This window comes from Heteronotia binoei, chromosome 7, assembly GCF_032191835.1.
Source record: "Heteronotia binoei isolate CCM8104 ecotype False Entrance Well chromosome 7, APGP_CSIRO_Hbin_v1, whole genome shotgun sequence".
Lineage (NCBI taxonomy): Eukaryota > Metazoa > Chordata > Lepidosauria > Squamata > Gekkonidae > Heteronotia > Heteronotia binoei.
In genome coordinates, this window is record NC_083229.1 from 57,298,168 (window position 1) to 57,318,517 (window position 20,350).

Genomic DNA, 20,350 nt, shown 5'->3' on the forward strand with positions numbered 1-20,350 from the left:
GAGTGATAATGGAGCTTAACTGGGAATGACAATCCATGACAACACATAGAGTCCACTGCAAGCCAATTTGCGTTGGAAGGAAAATGTTATATTCATTCCTTGAATCCCATGACAGCTTCTGTGCCATTTTATTTCCTTCCCCAATTACTTATTATTTGACTTGGCATAGACAGCCCAAGCTAGCCCAATGTCCTGTGATCATGCAAGCCAAGCAGGGCCAGGACTGGCTATTATTTGGATGTAAGACCACTAAGGAATTCTGCAATGCAGAGGCAGGCAATGGCAAACCACCTGAATATCTCCCGCTTTTAAAATTCTACAGGGTTGCCATAAGTAGGTTGTGACTTTCTACCACCACTGTGTTTTTCTAGATCCTTTTATCCATTTTATTCTCACCCTGTCCTTTTAGTTTTGTCGTTTTCTATGTAATCTTATTGGCATCATTGTTCAGTGTTGTCTTGGATGATATTCAGGCATATTCAGGATGATATAAGGCATAATTGGCACCACCTTTAAAATAAGAGATGGATTCCAGAAGTTGGTTGAGTTTACTGTGTATCCCATTGGTCTTAAACTGAATTCATTCACTTATAAGCCAATTTTGGATGTACATAAAACTGGTTTAAGCTCATTTTTGTTTTATTTATTTATTTCATTGGATTTATAACTCACTCTCCTGGAACCTGCTCAAAGTAGGTAACATCAGTTTGTAAAACATACAGCAATTCTAAAATATTAGGAAATACAATAAATACACTAAAATCATAATATTTACAATAGATACAGTAAGATCCATAAACTACATCCACTAAGCCACTAAAGGATGATGTTCCTATGAAGGTGCAATATATAACCGTCTGATAAGAAAGAAACAGGGAGGGGAGAAAGGAGAAGAAGGGGGAGCCTGTTGCTGCCCTCTACCATAGACATAAGAGCCCTGTGGCACAGAGTGGTAAAGTTGCAGTACTGCAGTCTGAACTCTCTGCTCACGACCTGAGTTCGATCCCAGCAGAAGCTGGTTTCAGGTTGACTCAGCCTTTCATCTTTCCAAGGTCAGTAAAATGAGTACCCAGCTTGCTGGGGGGGAAGTGTAGATGACTGGGGAGGGCAATGGCAAACCACCCCGTAAAATCATCTGCTGTGAAAACGTGAAAGCAACGTCACCCCAGAGTCAGAAATGAATGGTGCTTGCACCTTTACCTTTTTTTTTTTTTACCATAGACTTAGCAGAACAACTCTGTTTTACAGGCCCTGAAGAATTTTAACAAGTCCTGCAGAGCCTTTGTTGTCTCTCCTGGAAGAATGTTCCACCAGGCTGGAACAGGTGGTTGAGGACAGCTTTTTGGGCCAAGGACCATCAGCAGATTTTGATTACTAGTGGGCAATGCTCTTTGGGGGACATGCCAGGAAAGGCGGTCCCAGAAATTTACTGATCCCATATCTGGGTAAGACACAGGCCTTTAAATAGCTTAAGTAGCTTAAAACAAATATTAGTTTATGATTACATTTGTTTTAAAAATATGATGTTGTACTCACCACATACCCTAGACCTGGCCAAGGTTTGTTTAATACACAGGAGAGGAAGCAGCTTCTCAGAATCATTTGGAGTGTAATGAATTTGTTCTAAATTAGAATGATTGTTTGCTTTGAACAAAGACTTTGAAGCTGTGATGGATACTTCTTATTAAAGATGAGTAGTATGTGTGATGCCTTCTTAAGTTCTATTTAGTGGGAAGAATCCATAAATTAATGTGGTGCATCATGATCAAACTAAAATTATTTGTAGGAATTATTTGTAAGACTATTCTGCTTTGATTAGAGTCCACTTGGAGTACTGTGTTCAGTTTTGAGCACCACAGTTTAAGAAGGTTGTTGACAAATTAGAATGTGTCTGGAGGAGGGCATCAAAGATCATGAGGGATCTGGAGACCAAGTCCTATGATGAAAGGTTGAAGGAGCTGGATATGTGTAGTGTGGAGAGGAGGACACTGGCATGATAGCCATCTTCAAGTATTTGAAGGCTGTCATATAGAGGATGGAGCAGAGTTGTTTTCTGTTGCCCTAGAAGGTTGGACCAGAACCAGTGGGTTGAAATTAAATCAAAAGAGTTTTCAGCTAAGCATTAGGAAGAATTTGTGGTTCTCCAGTGGAACAAGCTTCCTCGGGAGGTGGTAGGTTCTCCTTTGGTGGTTTTTAAGCAGAGGTTAGATGGCAATTTAACAGCAATGCTGATTCTATTAATTTAGGCAGGAGACTGGGAGAAGGTGGGCAGGAAGGGATGAACCAGGTTTCAGAAATTGTGGCCCTTTCTTATATGCCCACAGTAATGCTGTTTGCCACATTGAGGTCAGGAAGGATTTTCCTCAAGGCCACATTAGCCCAGGGATCCTTGAGGTTTTTTGCCCTCCTTAGAACATAAATTAGGGGGGACTGAGTGGAGTAGCTGTGAGTTTCCTGCATTGTGCAAGGGGTTGGACTAGTTGATCCTTGGGATCCCTTCCATCTCTATGTTACTGTAAATATGATATTAGAAATTGCTTGCCTTATGACCACTGAAAATAAAGTGATCACTTATGTAGTAGATGTTTTATGTCCATAATTCCTCCAATGCCATTCTTTAAATTTTTCAAGACAAGGAGAAGGAAATAACAATTGTATTCCCTCTTCAGTTCAAGTTCATGTTTATTAACAACCTATAGGCCACACAATAGTTTTCTTTAAAAAAAGCTAAGAGTTAAGAATAACTCTAAAACAGAAATTTGCCACATTGAATAACATAATTTTCACAGAGGCTGCTCAGGAGTAATCAGACTCGTTGGGTATCAGGAATGGTTAAATATTTCAATATCCATTTTCTGAGAAATCTCTTTCAAGCTGCTGCATGTGCCTTCTTCAGTTTTATTAAAGAAGACCAGGGATATGAATTCTATAGTTGAAACACAACCATCCATTGAAGTTTAAAAACCATTCCATATGCTTCAGAAAAGGAAAGCACATTGAACCAGTAATATGATATAAAGCATTTCACCTCTAGATGACTAGCAGTGACAGCACTTAACACATGACAGCTGCTCTGTGGTCTGAGTCCAAATGCTAGTTCACAGGTATCATCCTTGTTGAAAAACAAACCCCACAGTTTTGACCCTCTTTGGTGATGTTAGGCCAAAACTTTAATAAACATGGAGAAAAGATTTCTTGGGTTTGTTAGAGACACTGTGGGGAGACTATGCCTTCAAGTATAGAAGAGGCTAATTTTGTCCTTAGATTGCAGATGACTGTGAAAAGCAGTAGTTACTGCTATAGAGAAGGTGGCATTCTTCATAAGCAATAATTGTATGCACATGTTTTTTCAATCACCTTTAAACTTAAGCAAATAAATTAGTAATTAAGAAGCAATTAAGCTTTAAGAATCATAATGATGGGGGAAAACAAGGGCATCAAATGCTCAGCTAATAATGGCAAAGACCCAAAGGGGGTCAGCTAATAATGGCAAAGACCCAAAGCTCAAGTGTGAAAAAGTGGTAAGGATGCCATTCTAGGATATAGGAGATGCAGTCTTTACCATGGAAAATTGCTGGGTGACCATACACTCTTAGCCTAACCTACATCACAAGGGTGTTGTGAAGTTAAAATGGAGGGGAGGAGAACAGTGTAAGTCAGAGGTGTCGAAGTTATTTGTTATGAGGATCGGATCTGACATAAATGAGACCTTGTTGGGCCGGGCCATGTCAGACCAGGCCATGTGTATACCTATTTAAGATTAGGCAGCAGAGATATAAACTTTATAAAGAACATGGACAAACACAAATATTTTTTTAAAAAAACTTAAAACATGGTTAAAACATTAGCAGTTGGTCTTAAAGGTGCTTTCTTTTTATTTCTCCCATGGAATCCAGGCAAATGAAGCTTCCTTCCTTTGCCTGGATTCCATGGCTCTTTCCTTCCTACCCAGGGAAATGGGGAACAGGAGCCTCAGCCAGTAGCTTTGCTGTGCTATTGAGAGAGCCTGGAAAAACAATCTCTGCCTTTCCCCCTTCCTTCCCAAGGGAAGAGCCTCAGCCAATTGAGAAAACAGAGGTTTTGCTCTGTAGCTCCTTTGCGATTGAGCAAGCCTTGCAAAGCAAGCTGTTATGCAGAAGGAAGCAAGAGATAGGGAGATGGAAGCAGATGACAGCCAGTTGCTTGAGGGCCTGATTCAGCCCCTGGGCCACATGTTTGACACTCCTGTGGCATTGGGGAGAAAGGCAGCATACAAGTGAACTAAGGTAGTTTTTTTTAAAAAAAAACTAATAATGTAATGATAGAGCTAGGCAGAATTCCTTCTGGAAAGAGCTCAATGATTGCAGTGCACACATGGCCCTGGCTCTGACAAAGGTACCCCAACTTTCTGAAGGTGTGTACTCTTAGATAAGTGACTCCAGGGATGGTGGCAGGAAGACTCATACATAGAATATAGTCCTGTAGATACTTTGAGTCTCAGACTCTTTATGGCTTCAAAGCTCAGCACCATAATGTTGAATTGAAACAGACCTGAGCTCTGTGAAGATCTTTGTGCATTGGCCAAATATAATCCCTAGGGTTAAGTTCCTGTTTTGCTGATTACTGTATTTACTATATGGTGTTTTTGTTTATTTTTGTTAATTAGTAAATTCAAGTCCATTGGGGACTTGAAGCATCTTATATTATTCTCCTCTTTCAACAAGTGCAGTCAAAGCTAATGTGATTGTCATGTATAATGAGATTGTCCAATTGTTACAGATGTCTTTTTGGGGATAGAGTCCTGTAATCTTTGTTGACTAGTGCACAGTTCTCAACCCCATTGCCTAGCGATTTTGTGAAATGTTTTTGTAATATATGAACATGAACATATGAAGCTGCCTTATACTGAATCAGACACTTGGTCCATCAAAGTCAGTATTGTCTTCTCAGACTGGCAGCAGCTCTCCAGGGTCTCAAGCTGAGGTTTTTCACACCTATTTGCCTGGACCCTTTTTTGGAGATGCCAGGGATTGAACCTGGGACCTTCTGCTTCCCAAGCAGATGCTCTACCACTGAGCCACCATCCCTCCCTAAATCTTTTTTATGTCAGATGTTTTAAAGTCTAATTTTGAATTACATGCATGCCCTTTAAAAGAAAAAGTGTGAAACCACTACTTCCTCCTACCTAAACCATTTGTTCTTATTTATTTTATTTTATTTGTAGCCCACCCACTTAGACTCAAGGCATTCTCTGTCTCCATTCCTAGGAGCTTACATATTTCCCATTTTAGAAAGAGCACCAATACACTTTTCCTTATTGTGAGGCTATTGCCCAGTTTTATGGGTATCATATTACTGGCATGAACAGAGCATAAAAGGAAGAATAATTTTAACCACTAAAAATAATCTGTACAAACCATGTATTTGTATTTTAAAAATATGACCCTGAAATGGTTGACACTAGAGTTCCCATACCACTTAGTCACACCTACCTACCCTTTGCATGCTTTCTATGCTGGTACCATTCTGGAGTAAGTAGTTCAAGGAACAGAGCTTGTGGATCTTATCCAATATATACTTGCATTAAGTTTAAATGAATTAAATATTCAAAGTAAATTGTATGTAATGGGAAACGCATGATAAGTATGAATAACTGTAACTGTGTTTTGTATTACGTATAAGAAGCCTAATTTTGGAAAAAGTATGTTTTGAAAAGAAGAAGAAAACTTGCTGTTAGGTATATATGAAAAGGTAACTAGCACTTCGATTCAAAGATGTGCCCTAATTCTGAGTGCAACTAATACTGTTACAAATGTTGCACTGTAGTGCAAGTATATCCATTTGTCTTTTGAGAGCAACCATCACAAAATGCAGCTCACTACTTCATTCAAGTATTTTGTTGAAAAGAGTTGATTAATTATGAGATTTCCCTTTACTGCTTGTGAAAAATGTTCTGCCTTTGTATCTTTGCTTTATTGGAAAAGATGATTGAGAAGCTCCTGCTCTCTTCAGCATCTGTGATTCTACCATTCCAACATGATGTGGTGCATCATGATCAAACTAAAATTTTTTGTAGGAATTATTTGTAAGACTATTCTGCTTTGATTAGAGCCCGCTTGGAGTATTGTGTATATAAGAGCAGAGGTCCTGAAAACATGCCTCAGATAGACAAGTTACCATGAACTTTAGGGGAAAGGTTTCTTTCTGATCTAATTTTGTGTGTTTTACCTTGACATTTAGTGCAGGGGTCCTCAACCCCTTGACCGGGGACTGGGACCGGGCCGTAGCCTGTTTGCAACGGGCTGCGTAGCCTTGCTGCCCCACCCCATGGCACCTCCTCCTCCCCCCATTTTCACCATTTTAAGACTGGGGAACAGAAGGAGGCAAGGGCAGCATCTGTCACCACTGCTGCAGTGGTTTTCCTGCTCATCAGCTGGGGGGGTCAGCCTGGGAGGTGCTTCACAGTCCCTTCCCCGCCCTTAAAATGGTGAAAATGCGGGGAGGCGGCGGCGGTGAGGCTGCACGGGGGGGGGGAGGAAGAAATGGGGGAGGGAAACAGGGGAGGAGGAGGAGGCAGCGAAAAGGGAGGAGGAAAACAGGGGGAGGAGGCACCGTGGGGGAGGCCAAATTGGGTGCCCCCACCCTGCCAGCCTGGGGCCGTAGTCGGTGGGCAGGCCCTGATGCCGGTCCCTGGGGCAAAAAAGGTTGGGGACCACTGGTTTAGTGTTATATAATAGTGCCATAATGAAAAAAAAATCCCCTAGAAAAAAAGTGTTTTGGGAGCTGATGTCTTCCTTTAATTATTACTTTGCATGACTATAATAGTGTCTGCAGCTGAGTACTGGGATATACACATAGTTTATAGTTATAACTGATAACTTCTTATTTTACTGAAAGAGTGTACCCAGAATCTGAAAATGAAGCTGAAGCAAGTAACAAAAGAACCTAGAAGATGGGGGCGGGGAGTGATACAAACCAAAATTAGAGTATACACAGATGCAGCTATTATTGCAGCAAACATAAATGGCTTCTTCCCACATTTAACACTGCCTCAAGAAATGGGAACAGACAGAACAACACTTTAAGTGAGGAAAATCCCTTCCTATTTTTGATCAACAGTATGCTTCCTTCTTTCCAGGCTGGTAACTGTTCCTGTTTTGTTCCCTGAATCCTTATAAGGCTGAGTGAGCCTTTGCTTCAAGAACGTTTTGAGAGCTACAGAGAGAGAAACATGTAATATCACCACACCAGGCTGATACTTCCAATTTACCAGTGTAGCAGTGCCCTAGTTTGGATGGTCCAGGTTAGCCTGATTTGTCATATCTTGGAAGCCAAGCAGGGTTAGCCCTGGTTAGGGGGACCTCTGAGGAAGTACAGAGTTCCTACACAGAGGCAGACAATAGTGTCACCTTTGTTGATCTCTTGCCTTAAAAATCCTATGGGGCTGTCATAAGTCACCTGCAATTTGATGGCATTTTCCACCACCATACTTTAGCAGTAAACTGGGAAGACCTATAGTTCTTCCACATTTCACCAAAAGGTGACTCTAACTGACATCAAGTGGTGTATGTATATGCCCTTCCTCTGTGCTCCAAAGTTATCATAACAAAGTGTGTTGAGACATTCCTGTAATACCTATATGGTGAATATTATTCAGCTTTTACCTATATCTCCTGAGTGGATAACTGGAGATAGAGGATTTAACAGAATATGGAAGGAAACTATTGTATTGGGGAAAACATTTTAGTAGAACTTAGTTTATCCCTCATTAATTGACCCTCTCCCCTCATTTTGACAGTTCATGAGGAAGGATGGGCTGCAGAAGAGGCCAACAATGTTTTCTTATCCAGAAGGAAGGCAAGAAGTTTTACTCTGATTTGGCTGTGTGTACTTAATCACATAGACAAATTGGTTAACAACTGATGTCATCACAAACCCTAGTCAAAATATTGGCAGTGGTTTCTACCCTCCTTCTGATTTGACTTATAACCAATTATGATTGGCTGCATAATAACTGATACACTCATGCTACTTACATAGTCCCTGATTGACTGAGACCATCATAGAAATAAGTCCCTCTTTTTAAGGGAAAAAATATCACCCAAAGAAAAAATGGCCAGAGAAGCAGCTTCAGAGGCAAGAAACACTGTATTATAAACTTAACTCCCTGGTTATGAAAAATCAGTACCACCTAAAAAGTAGACAAGGTTTAAAATGTAGCTGCTGTTACTTCTTGAACACCTAGAACTAGCTGTGAAAGGTTGATTTAATATTTTTAATCTTCACTTTTCTCATCTGAAAAGATAGCTCAGAACAAAGTGCAACTCTTCCTTCTTAGACAGACATATACAGATTATAGATAAGTGCATAATTGTGAGTTTTGGGGAAGTGCCAGATCTGCATTTATTTCCACAGCAAATATGCCCTCAGGAAATATATTCATTAATCAAAAGCAATTAATGAAAACATAAGGTCTAAACTAGTACATTCTTTTGAGCATAGATTTAAAATGCATATTTTTGACAGGACCAACCAAGTTCCAAAATTATAGTAGCTGACACTATCTAATAATATTTTACTGTGTTTCAGGGTCTTAATAGGTCTTGATTAATTTCTCTTTGCAATGTATAGAAGGCATATACATTTGTTTTAGAGCTCATTAGACTACACAAGTGGAACAGAAATCCAGACCATGGCAATTATGGTACAACTCAGTCACAAGACAGTAAGAAATAGAATAGTTACTACCAAAGGTTGCTTTCCACCCATGGGTAAAATTAAACACCATTAGAGGCTGACCTTTCTTCTCCCAGATAGAGAAGAGAAGGATTTGTACATGAATAGGTAGAGATGAAAGAGAGAGACTCACACCTGAATCCCACTTCTATAGTAGAGTTGCCAAGAGGCACTAATTGCTCAACTTCCCCCAATTCATGTAGCCTTAAAACATCAGTATAAAGTATTCAAACATCAGTATAAAGTATTCAAATCAGTGCCTTAAATTAAGAGTTCCAACACCATTACAGTATTTCCCAGGTCTCTTTGAATATGAATCTTGGAATATGTGATTAAATATGTGTCACAGTCTGTTTTAAATTTAATGCTTTGCAAGGATCTAATTCTTAATAACATTTGTTCAAATTAGAGAACCCTTGCTTGCAGAATCTGGCACATCCTATCTGGGATGCATTCAGCATGCTGAGTATCCTGAACTATATTTTGTATCACCAAATAATACTTTTCTGCTAAAAAGGGGTCCAGCTGAAAGACCAGGAAACAGGACTTCTTTTCCTTTTAACAACTGTAGCTGAAGCACAACTGAAATATCACACATTAGAATAGAACAAAAGCATTTCTAAGCTTCAAAGAAAAAGTGTAAAGTTTCCAGATACTTTTTTTTTGCATGAAGGATTGAAATTTGGCAGTTTTTCCTGTATAATCCAATAGTGACATACTTACCTTCAAAAGGTACCAGATGTTATCCAACAAAGGAATTTCAAAGACCAAACCATGCTGGAATAATCAGGGTGTTCATTCTAAGCATGGATCATTTAGTTTTTTTATAGCAGTGGTATAAAACCCACTATTATCAACATGATTCATTACTTATTTTCTTGCAGCCCGAGGTTTATACCTGTTTTGAAATAATATAAGTGAAATTTACTCTTAACACAATGATTTATTCAATTTTTTTGTAATTTATTTTTTTAATGTAGAAACCTAATTCATGAATAATCAGGTTATGGATATTTTGGAAGATTCAGCATTCCAAAATATTCATAATTTTTAATTAGATCAAAATCCCTATTAAATTGAGGACATGCTGAAAGATCTGTGAATCGGTTGTAAGGGTTATTTTAAAAATAAGGATTTTTTGTAAAGGTTTTTAAAAATTGGTACAGAAAAGGGTTTGAAGTAGGGATGTGGCCCAAGTTAAGGAGGAGCTAACTCCCACTCTCTTTCTCCCCCACAAGCCACTATTTACCCCCATATGGGGTATCCTGTATGTTTCTCCTGTCCTGTGAGGGCACATAGCAGCTGTAGGAGACACTTGAAATCAGACTGAGTTAACTGATGAGGTTCCTATGAGGAGGTTCCTATGGCTAGCCTGGTAGGAAAAAGTTAGAACTGTCCACTTCTGTGCTGTGGCCCCAGTCTGAGGAGGTTCCTATGGATGCTTATTACCATCTGGTCCAATCATTGATCTGTCTCCTTTCGTTTGACAAAATACATAGATTAAGCACATTATCTCAAATGAAATTAAAAAGTCACTTTAGTTTCTACACATTTGTTTAATTTAAATATAAAACTTGTCAATATTTTTAATACAATAATTAAAATCATAGTTCCTGGCAGTGTGACTATTGAAATTAAATTTAATTCATTAAAGGTATATTTTCCTTTGACAGACGCAGGCGGCTTTTACATATAAGCACAAAATAGTGATCCCACAGTGGAAGCAGCAGTAAGCAGGTAGGGATGGTGTCTGAATGCTCTGACCGTATGCTGCTTCGTTCCAGCACCACTCCTCAACCCCCACCCATCCCCTTTCCCTTTGTTCCATTGCTGTAGAAATGCAACTCCCACTGCATTACCCAATACAACAAGAATCTTGTGACCTGTAGAATAACACTACACCAGAAGTCCCGATTGTGGTGTTTGTGGGTGCAATGGTGTCTGCTGATACCTATCCTGATGCCTGCCAGGTGTTTTAAGAAAGTGGGTGAGGCTCCTTCCCTGCAGGGCTTCTGATTGACCAGTAGAGATCTGAATCAAATATGGCATTATGTATGAGCCCACCAAAATATCAGTGGCATCAAGCCGTCTGCACTGGACAAAATGCCAGTGTGGAAGCAACCTATATAGCCAGTTGGCAGAAAGATATAGCACGTTGGTTTATGGTCTGTCCTCCAATACATGAGAACGTGGTGAGACAATATAACTTTGTAAAAACTAACATCAGTAATATAGATCAGTGTAGCATCATCAGGTGAACACAAGAAATTCAAAAGACAACTGAAAGGTCTTTTTAAATAGCATCCTAAAAGAAAGAAGAAGAATTGCAGATTTATACCCTGCCCTTCTCCCTGAATCAGAGACTCAGAGTGGCTTACAATCTTCTGACACCCTGTGAGGTGGGTGGGGCTGAGGGCTCTCACAGCAGCTGCCCTTTCAAGGACAAGTCCTGCGATAGCTATGGCTAACCCAAGACCATTCCAGCAGGTGCAAGTGGAGGTGTGGGGAATCAAACCTGGTTCTCCCAGATAAGAGTCCGCACACTTTACTACTACACCAAACTGGCTCTCCTAAATAAATTGGTGTAGTAAAAACATGTCCTTTAAAACAAATTTATCACAGTCCTTAGCCATTAAATACAAAAAAGGAATTTTAACTCATTACAAATTAAAAACATCCACAGATAGTGATGTGCACACTGTTAAAGAAAATACCAGTGTCCATATCCTCAGAAGAGATGGTTGATTATAATACATTTGGAAAGGACATGGGCATTTGGTTTTTCATTCAGTTCATTTGCCATGTCATGCTGGTGACTGGTACAGCCAGACTATCTGGTGGGGCAGGCTTGGGGAGACATTATATTACCCTGATTAGTCTGGGGGCTACTTCTTACCCAGGTTACTCTGGGGGCTACTTGTGTTCTGCCACACAGCTGACCTCCTCATAGAATGCTGAGCTCTGTAGTAAATTTGATGCCATCTAGCAATATGTTTGTCAGCTATAGAGCACATTCACTTGGGTGTATCCGAATCATACAACTGAGAGCTTGAAAATATGTTATATTACTCAGTCTTTCTGTCATCTAGCACTGCCAGATCGCAGCCCCAACAATTGGCCCTAGGTGTGCTTGGAATGCATAGTTGCCTAACCAATGAGGTCACAAATCTGCTTTTCATCTTCCCATCATAAGACTGATGTCATATGAATTCCTGTCCTGTGATGTTCTTGCATTTCCATAGGTCCCATGTTGCTGAATTGGAGTTAGAGGTGGGTCTTGGATCTGGGAAGCTTGAAGACTAATACTTTAGGCCACCAGTTAGCAGTGATGAATTTACTGTTTGCTTTCACTAGAATGATACCATATAAAAGACTATCACAGCAGAGCTTGTAATTCATGTGGATTTTTTCAAGTATGGCATCTTAATTAGAGCCCAGAGGAAAGAAATTTATCATTCTACTGAAGGGTATTTTCTGAAAAAAGTTAAAGTGTAATAAACTTCTGGAAAATTGTTTCAGTTGAAAAATACACCTAGAAGGGTAGGGCATTTAAATTTAGTCACAGACTCACAGTCAAGTTATTTTTTAAAAAAATAGATTAGTACCTACAATGAACAAGTCTTTTTATCCATCATTCAGGGGGAAAAGGCTCCTGAGTAAGTACTGGCATTTGTCAAATGCTAAATCAAATGGCACAGGGCTATGTCAGTAAGCCCCATGGCTGTGGGACATAGCAGTTTGCACCACAATGGTGGCTCAACCACACAACAGGCACGGGATGTATCTTTGGGAAGCAACACACATTACCAGGACAGATAGATAGGAAGAGAAACAGCCAGGCAAGCCATTTAAGTGAGGCCCCATGAGATTCTAGACTTAATGCTAAAGAGCTATAAGGTTTTGCAGGAATTGCACCCATAATTCCACAACAATCTAGTTAATTGCATGTTTTTTCAACTAATAAATAAATAGAAGGTGTTATTTCTTTTGTGCAAAGTAAGGCATTGTAGCAGAAGGTTAAAAAAAACGAGTTCTCCAAACAATATGGATTTTCAGTCTTTGAACCATCTCCATATATGTACAGAATCCTATGCCTTCACACTTCTGAAAGATTAATGCACTAGGAACTAGAACAATTATAAATAAATCAAATTAATAAATAAAATGCACTGAAAGATGATGTGTACATCAGGATTTGTATTAAACTGCACAAAAACTATCATGTTCAGTTTTCTGTCTGGTTCAAAAGAATCATTCAAGTGCTTTTATCTCAGCAATTCACTATAAGTCATGATGCATAATGTAGATAAAGCAAGACAAGATGGGTTCTTTGCTAGGAGGACAGAATATACGCATTTCAGCAGGGGTGAGCTACATTGGAACAGCCAAGATGAGGACTTCATTTTGTCATTTAATATACAGTGGCAGTTTATTTCCTGATACATCTGCTGCATTTTAATCTGTATCACTGTTTTAATAAAGGGCTCCTCATCTGTGTAATTTTAAAAAGCAAAGGAGAAAAGAATTATCCCAAGTGTATCAATTAGGAGTCTCAAGGTAAATTCATTTATTCATATTCAATCACTTCTTGACTGCAGCACCAAGTGTGACTCATATGCTCAAAGCAGCCATCAGGGTGCATCTAATCAAGAGAGAGAGAAATATCACACACAAAAAAACCCAGTGTAATGTGGTAATGTGGTGGATTACTTTTGCTAGACTTGCAGTGTTGCTTTGGCACTAGGAATCCTTGCTTCTGCAATTTCATATTGTCAAGGCTCTCAGGCAAATTGTTCTAAGTGTAAGAAGGAAGCATGGCACCTAATGAGGAGTTCTGAATGCACAAACTAAGAAAACATCCAGAGTTCCCTGCCCTTTAATGAAGGAATCTGATTTTTCTTCTTAAAGAATACTAGGAGTAAGGCCCATTGTGAAGAAAAATACAACGGGCTCTAGAAGGAAGCTTTAGGTGAGTGCCTCCCGACCTTTGCTGTCTTCCCACCCAAGTGAAGGCATTCACTCCCCACTACCACCTCAAGGGGAGCTGATCTGTGCTATCTGGAGAGCAGTTGTAATTCTGAGTGATCTCCAGCCCTCACCTGGAGATTGGCAACAGTTCCCTAGGAGGAAATGGCATTGTACCCATCCCTATTCAAACTCCACCCTCTCCAGGCTCTCTCCAGCTGTAGTCACGGCGAGTGGAGTGCGGTGGCAAGCGGAGTGTGGCGGCCGGCTGGAGGAGGCTGGAGGCGGCTGCGGCAGCAGGGGGAGTGGGAGGCAAATTATCTGGTTGCCTTGGGCACCGGAGGGGGGGGAGCCCAATTTGGCGCCTCCCACTTCTTGGTGCCCTAGGCAACCACCTAGTTTGCTTAGTGGACAAGCCAGCCCTGGAGATCAGGCTATCCTGGGCCATCCAGGTCAGGGCAGAACAACTATATACATTGTAATAAATAAAACAATCACTAAGCCCTATAATCTTCTGAAGTGCCTATACATTCATTTTAAAAGCCCATGAAGAGTTTGATCTTGCAGAGACTGAAGAGATGCATCCAGAGTCTAATGAGCAGGCTGTGACTTATGTGCTCAATATGTTTAAAGTTCATTGCCATTAATAAGAATGCAAGCACACATATACTTACACAAGGGAGCCCCAGATGGGTGCAGCTTTGATTAATATCACTTGACAATTTTCCTGAATTGTTTGGAAGCAACCAATGGTAAGATTTTTCAAAAAGTTAGCATCAACACCCTATTCATGCAAGCATTCACATGCATTGTTAAATTAATATGGCCTCAATGGGAGTATGGAAATATAAAGCCAAGGCAATCCCTGACATTAAAATCCACTTTTCAAACAATATTTGTCTACATCAAAAACAAGGATCATTTATTAATCTTGAAAAGCTTTTTTTAAAAAAATCCAATTCTGTCCTCTTCAGTTTCAACATATTCTTCAAGGTAAAATAAGGTAAAAATGCCCCTCTTGGCTTATTAAGACCTGCCAGAGGGAGCTAAGATATCCTATACGGGATATCATAAATAGATCCCTACTGGAGGGGCGTTTTCCATCAGCGCTTAAGGAGGCGGTGGTCCGTCCCCTCTTGAAGAAAACAACGTTAGATCCGGCCGAATTGGCACACTATCGGCCGGTCTCGAATTTGCCCTTTTTGGGCAAACTTATTGAGAGGGCAGTGGCGTTGCAGCTACAGAGTTTCCTGGAGGATGCTTCTATCCTTGACCCCTACCAATCTGGTTTCCGCCCGGGCCATGGGACGGAGACGGTGCTGGTCGCCCTGGTGGATGACCTTCAGCGGCATCTGGATCAAGGCGGCTCGGCGGTGCTGATGTTGTTGGACCTATCGGCAGCGTTCGATACGGTCGACCATCGGCTTCTGGCGCGCCGCCTTGCCGACGCTGGGATTCAGGGGCTGGCCTTGCAATGGCTTTCCTCTTTCCTTGATGGTCGGGGACAAAGGGTGGCGATTGGGGAGGAACTGTCCCAGAGACACACGCTTGACTGCGGCGTGCCTCAAGGGGCGGTACTTTCCCCGATGTTATTCAACATCTATATGCGCCCCCTTGCCCAGATTGCCCGAAGGTATGGGCTGGGTTGTCACCAATATGCGGATGACACCCAGCTCTATCTGCTTATGGACGGCCGGCCCGCCTGCGCCCCAGAAAATCTGGACCGGGCGTTACAGGCAGTGGCTAGGTGGCTTAGGCTGAGCGGGCTGAGGCTGAATCCAGCGAAGACAGAGGTCCTTTGTTTGGGTCGCTGCGGCCCGGGAAGGGAAATCCCCCTGCCAGTTTTTGACGGCGCGCCGTTGACAGCGTCGGGCAGGGTTAAGAGCCTGGGGGTGCTATTGGAGCCTTCTCTGACGATGGAGGCTCAGATAGCAGCCACTGCCAAGTCCGCTTTTTTTCACCTTAGGCGGGCGAGACAGTTGGCCCCCTTCCTGGAGCGCGACGACCTAGCAACAGTGATTCCTGCTACGGTCACCTCGAGGTTGGACTACTGTAATGCCCTCTACATGGGGCTACCCTTGTGCCGGACCCGGAAGCTGCAGTTGGTTTTATTGTATTTGTAAATGTTTTAAATTGAATTGTATGAATCATTGTGTTGTGAGCCGCCCTGAGACACTTCGGTGAGAAGGGCGGGATATAAGTCCATTAAATAAAATAAAAATAAAATAAATAAAATAACTCTGATATTATTTCTGGCACTAAATGGTTTTCCTAAAATTCCAAAGTTTAAAAAAAAAATCTTTTAGACCACAAATTCATATGTTAACTTGCATCATGAAGTTATGTGTGGGTGGCTGAAGTATAAGTATCATAGGGATTGTGCCTAGAGCTATACACCTGACATCTTTGCTAAATTAAGTACATTACAACAAGACAATGAAAGTCAGTTCCAGATGTTGTCTTGGTAGAGCAAATGGTAAAAGTGATTTTTCCAAGCTGGCCCAGTGCAATCCTAAACTGAGTTATATTTTTTTAGGTCCATTGAAGTAAATGGGTTTAGAAAGGTATATGTTTGTTTAGGATTCTGCTTTAATTTTCTAAATAATTGCACTAACTCTTTTTTACCTTCTGGAATGACAGATTAACTCATTAACTCTGCATACATCTTTGATTAGAAGTACCTTCTGGAGATAAATAGCTAAGCTAAGAAGATAATATTTTTGCCAATTGCTACTGTTGTGACTTGTCATGTGCTTATGTGTATATATTTGAGCAGGGCTTTTTTGGTAGAAAACCCCTAGCAGGAACTTATTTGCATATTAGGCTGTGGCATCCCCTGATGCACTATTGTTTCACATAGGGTTTTTTTGTAGAAAAAGTCCAGCAGGAGTTCATTTACATATTAGACCACACCCCCTGACAAAGCCAGCCGGAACTGTGTTCCTGTGCATTCCTGCTAAAAAAAAAGCCCTGTATTTGAGCTCTGATGTCTACAATTTTTGTGTGTATAAAGAAAGATGCCAACGAAGGACTTGTTTATTTTATTTATTTATTTATTTAAAATGTTTGTGTTCCACTGTTCTGCCCAATTAGGACCCTTAAGGTGGGAAACTATTAAACGAGAGGGCAGAATCAACTCTTGGAAAGTACATCCTTTAGTCATAAAATCCAAGCTGTAGTGGCAAATCCCTGCGTCCTGATTTGATGGAATCACTGGGAATGTACTGCACCAACTACTGGCTGACACTCTGTCACCACTTCCCACTACCATTGGGTAGCCTCTCTGTCACCTGCCCACTCTGGCCCTGTCAGGCAAGAACCCCATCAGAAGGCCGCTGACCTTTGAGCAAGACAGTTCTATGCTGAGAGGTTCTCCTGTGAGCTTGCTGATCAGTGTTGCCTCTCCTCAGGGCTCTGTCTTCCTCCTCATTTTTCTTTCACTCCTTTCTCCCTCTCTTTTTTCTACCTCCCCTTCTGTTCTTTCTCTCATTCTTTCTCTGTCTTTTAGTATTTTTATTTCATTCTGTCTTTCTACCTTCCTCCCTTTAATCCGTACAAACAGTAGCAGTTAACATCTCTTCAACTGACAAGGAATGTTTGTTCACAGCAGGGAGGGTGATTTTGGACCAGTTACAGACTTCCAGCCTAACTTGCCTCACAGGGTTGTTGTTCAGATCATACAGGGGAGAGGAGAATGATGTAAACTGTTTGGTCCTCCCCCCCACACTATGAAGAATGTCATTTTCCTATGGAGAGGCTGCAGGGAAGGGGGAAGGCAATGGAAACCTGAAGTCAGAGGGGCAGATAAAGGCAAGGAGATAGGTTGCCAGCTCTAGGTTAGGAAATTTCTGGATATTTAAGGGGTGGGACCTAGAGAGGGTGGAGTTTGAGGAGGGATAGGATCTCAGACAGATACAATGCCATTTCTTCCTGGGGAACCACTGGAGATCACTCAGATTTACAGTTCCTCTCTAGATGGCAGAGATCAGCTCCCCTTGAGGTGTGTGTGGGGAGTCAATGCCTTCACTTGGGTGGGTAGGAAGACAGCAAGGATGGCAGGCACTCACCCAGAGCCTGCTTCTAGAGCCCATTATATTTTTTGTCACAACGGGCCTTACTCCTAGTGTAGATGTAAAACTGCCAGTTAAAAATAAACAAGGAGAGTCAGTAAGAGGTACGCCAGATGCAGCAGAAGAGTCTTCATTCACTGGTGAAAAACAATGATAAAGAGGAAAAATTAATCCCCCTGGGGATGGAATTCCATAACTTTGATGCCACAACCAAGAATGCCTTTTCTTCGGTTTATGTCTTTCTAGCTTCAGATGACAGGGGCACCAGAAACAGAGCCACTGAAGATTATTTCATGTGTGGCATCCTTCTATGAAGAGCTGGCACCCCTAAAAGCCCCACCCCATGGCTATGGGCCTGCCCTGCCCCCCATAGGTGGCTATTGGTCAAAGTTTTTTCTCAGTTAGCTCATTTATTTCAGCTATGGATCTAACTGGGGGTGGAGAGCAACTTGCTTATGTCCAGAATGTTCTGCAGAGACAGCTCTATGATTCGTTAGGGAACATTATGGTCTGCTTTTACTATAAAGTACAGACTATGATGAAATAGTACATCTTCTCTTTTTTCATTTCTTGTTTTCTTTCCTGTACCCAATTCATGTTGCCTATGGACTTTTGCTGTATGCTCTTTGTTTCTAGTTTTAAAAAGCCAACATCTGTGCTTCAAAGTTAAGTAAGTATATGTAGAGAGCTAGTTTTCATTATTTTCTGTGTACTTGAATTGCCACTGGAACTTTTAAAAACCTTTTTCTTAAATTTATTGAATAAAGCTTTCTTTTGTTTTATGTTGTATGTTACTCAGGAGTTTTCAAGCTTGGTTATGTTATCAAAGAAGAGTCTTGTTCCAGAGTCTTGGTTTGAGATGGAAGCAAAATTCTAAGGCAGGTTTCCTTTAGTAGAGCTTGCCCTGGGGAAGAACCTCAGAAGAGAGCCAGGTAGGGTTACATCTCCCATTCCTGCCAGTAACTTTTCCCTGATTGCCTTAGATGAGATCTTGCCCTTCCTCCCTGGTGCTCCCAGGATGCATCTTTTAAAGGGCTGCCCGGAGGTAAGGCAACTCTGGCCTAACCCATTTCCTCCATCCCAGGAGATGGGCTTACAAGAGTGGCAGACCCTAGGCTCAATGGGCTGCTGCCTGTCTGGGATTCCATTTCCCCTTTCCCTAGGAAGCCTTAAAGGACATCTCTTCTAGCCCCTGCTGGCCTGAGGAGGTCACTGTAGCCTGTTACTGGCCCCATCCTTACAAAGAAGCCTTCCCAGCTCCCAGAACTGGTGAGAAACAGGCCTATGTGTGGTGAGTTTTGCTGCTCCTTTGCCACCTTTGTTTGTGTTATGCCTCTGCTTCTGGCCCTTGGGGGTTGGCTGCTGGCCGGCTTCCAGCCTGCCTGGGGTATCTGGGCATTGTGTCAAATTAGGACTGCTCCTATCAGGCTGGACTTCTGTGATCTTCCCTTGATGGTTCCCTCTGGTGCAGTCTAGAGATCTCTCCTCCTCGGAGGTAAGTGCGAGGGCAGGAGGACTGACCCCAGACACCTGGGTTTTCTCATGTCCTAGTCCAACACTTGTAATGGCTACTATACTACACTTGTTCACATTCCTCAGTATGTATCCTGCATAGTGCTTTGAGAATCTTGAAAATACTGCGTGGGGAAAATAGGGAGATGAATGGGGTAAACTTTGCTTTGTGCATAATTTGTATATGACAAGATTTTAGGGTAAAAAGATCCCTTCTTCAGTTATTGGCAAGTTTATATGTGATATGTGGTTCTTATAAATAGACATCAGACTTTGTGTATAAACCAGCTTTTCAGTCTAAACTGCCAACAGCTGAAGAGGAATGTTTTGGCTCACACAGTAGTATAACATTTTTCATTTAGCTAATAAAAACAGGGCATCATTATCTTCTTTGCCCACCATCAAGGAGGTCATTTTAACTGAATCACTTTTTATGTAAATAAAGCCACAATACTGCAGTGACAAATGACTGGTCTGATTCTGCAAACAGTAATAACATTTAGCATTCCAGAAATGCAGCCTAATTCTCAAGTGCCTTGCAACTTCTGCAAGCATTTGTCACTGTGCAGACTGAATAGTGTCAATTTATGCTTGCTATGCACAGACACAAGGTGTGAGGCTGTGGGGAATTTGACATCAGAAATTCAGTTCAAGTTATCTCATCACTAGATTTTCAAATGGTGCAAATTATTTACTTTTGATGAGAAAATAGACCCAGTATTTCAAATACCTGTGTGTGTGGGGGGGGGGTTTTTGCTGATCCCCCCCCCCCCGCGGTTTTATCCATTTTAATTGTTGAAACATTTTCTCACATTTTAGCAGTTATTTCATTTTGTAAGCCTCTTTGTAGTCCTGCAACAAGCTGAAAAGTGAGATATCAATGAGGTAAACCTTTTATATGAAGGTCTTTGTTAAATATTGCTTTGTATAACATTGCGTGTATGGACATCTGAATTGTGTATTAACATGTTTCTGGTTCGGTGACATTTAACTAAGTGTATTTATCCTCAGATGAAAGGGACCTTGTAATTATTTTAACCTGCCATTGCTAAAGTGTCAGCTTTTCCCTTGCACTGAATGAGTACATG

The 20,350-nt window shown here is 41.2% G+C and overlaps 1 protein-coding gene across 1 annotated transcript in view; it reads left to right on the forward strand.

Annotated features, from left to right (window-relative positions):
- Window positions 1-20,350, forward strand: part of CPA6 (carboxypeptidase A6) — an 81,601-nt gene that overhangs the window by 646 nt on the left and 60,605 nt on the right. The gene's annotated exons all lie outside the window — the stretch shown is intronic.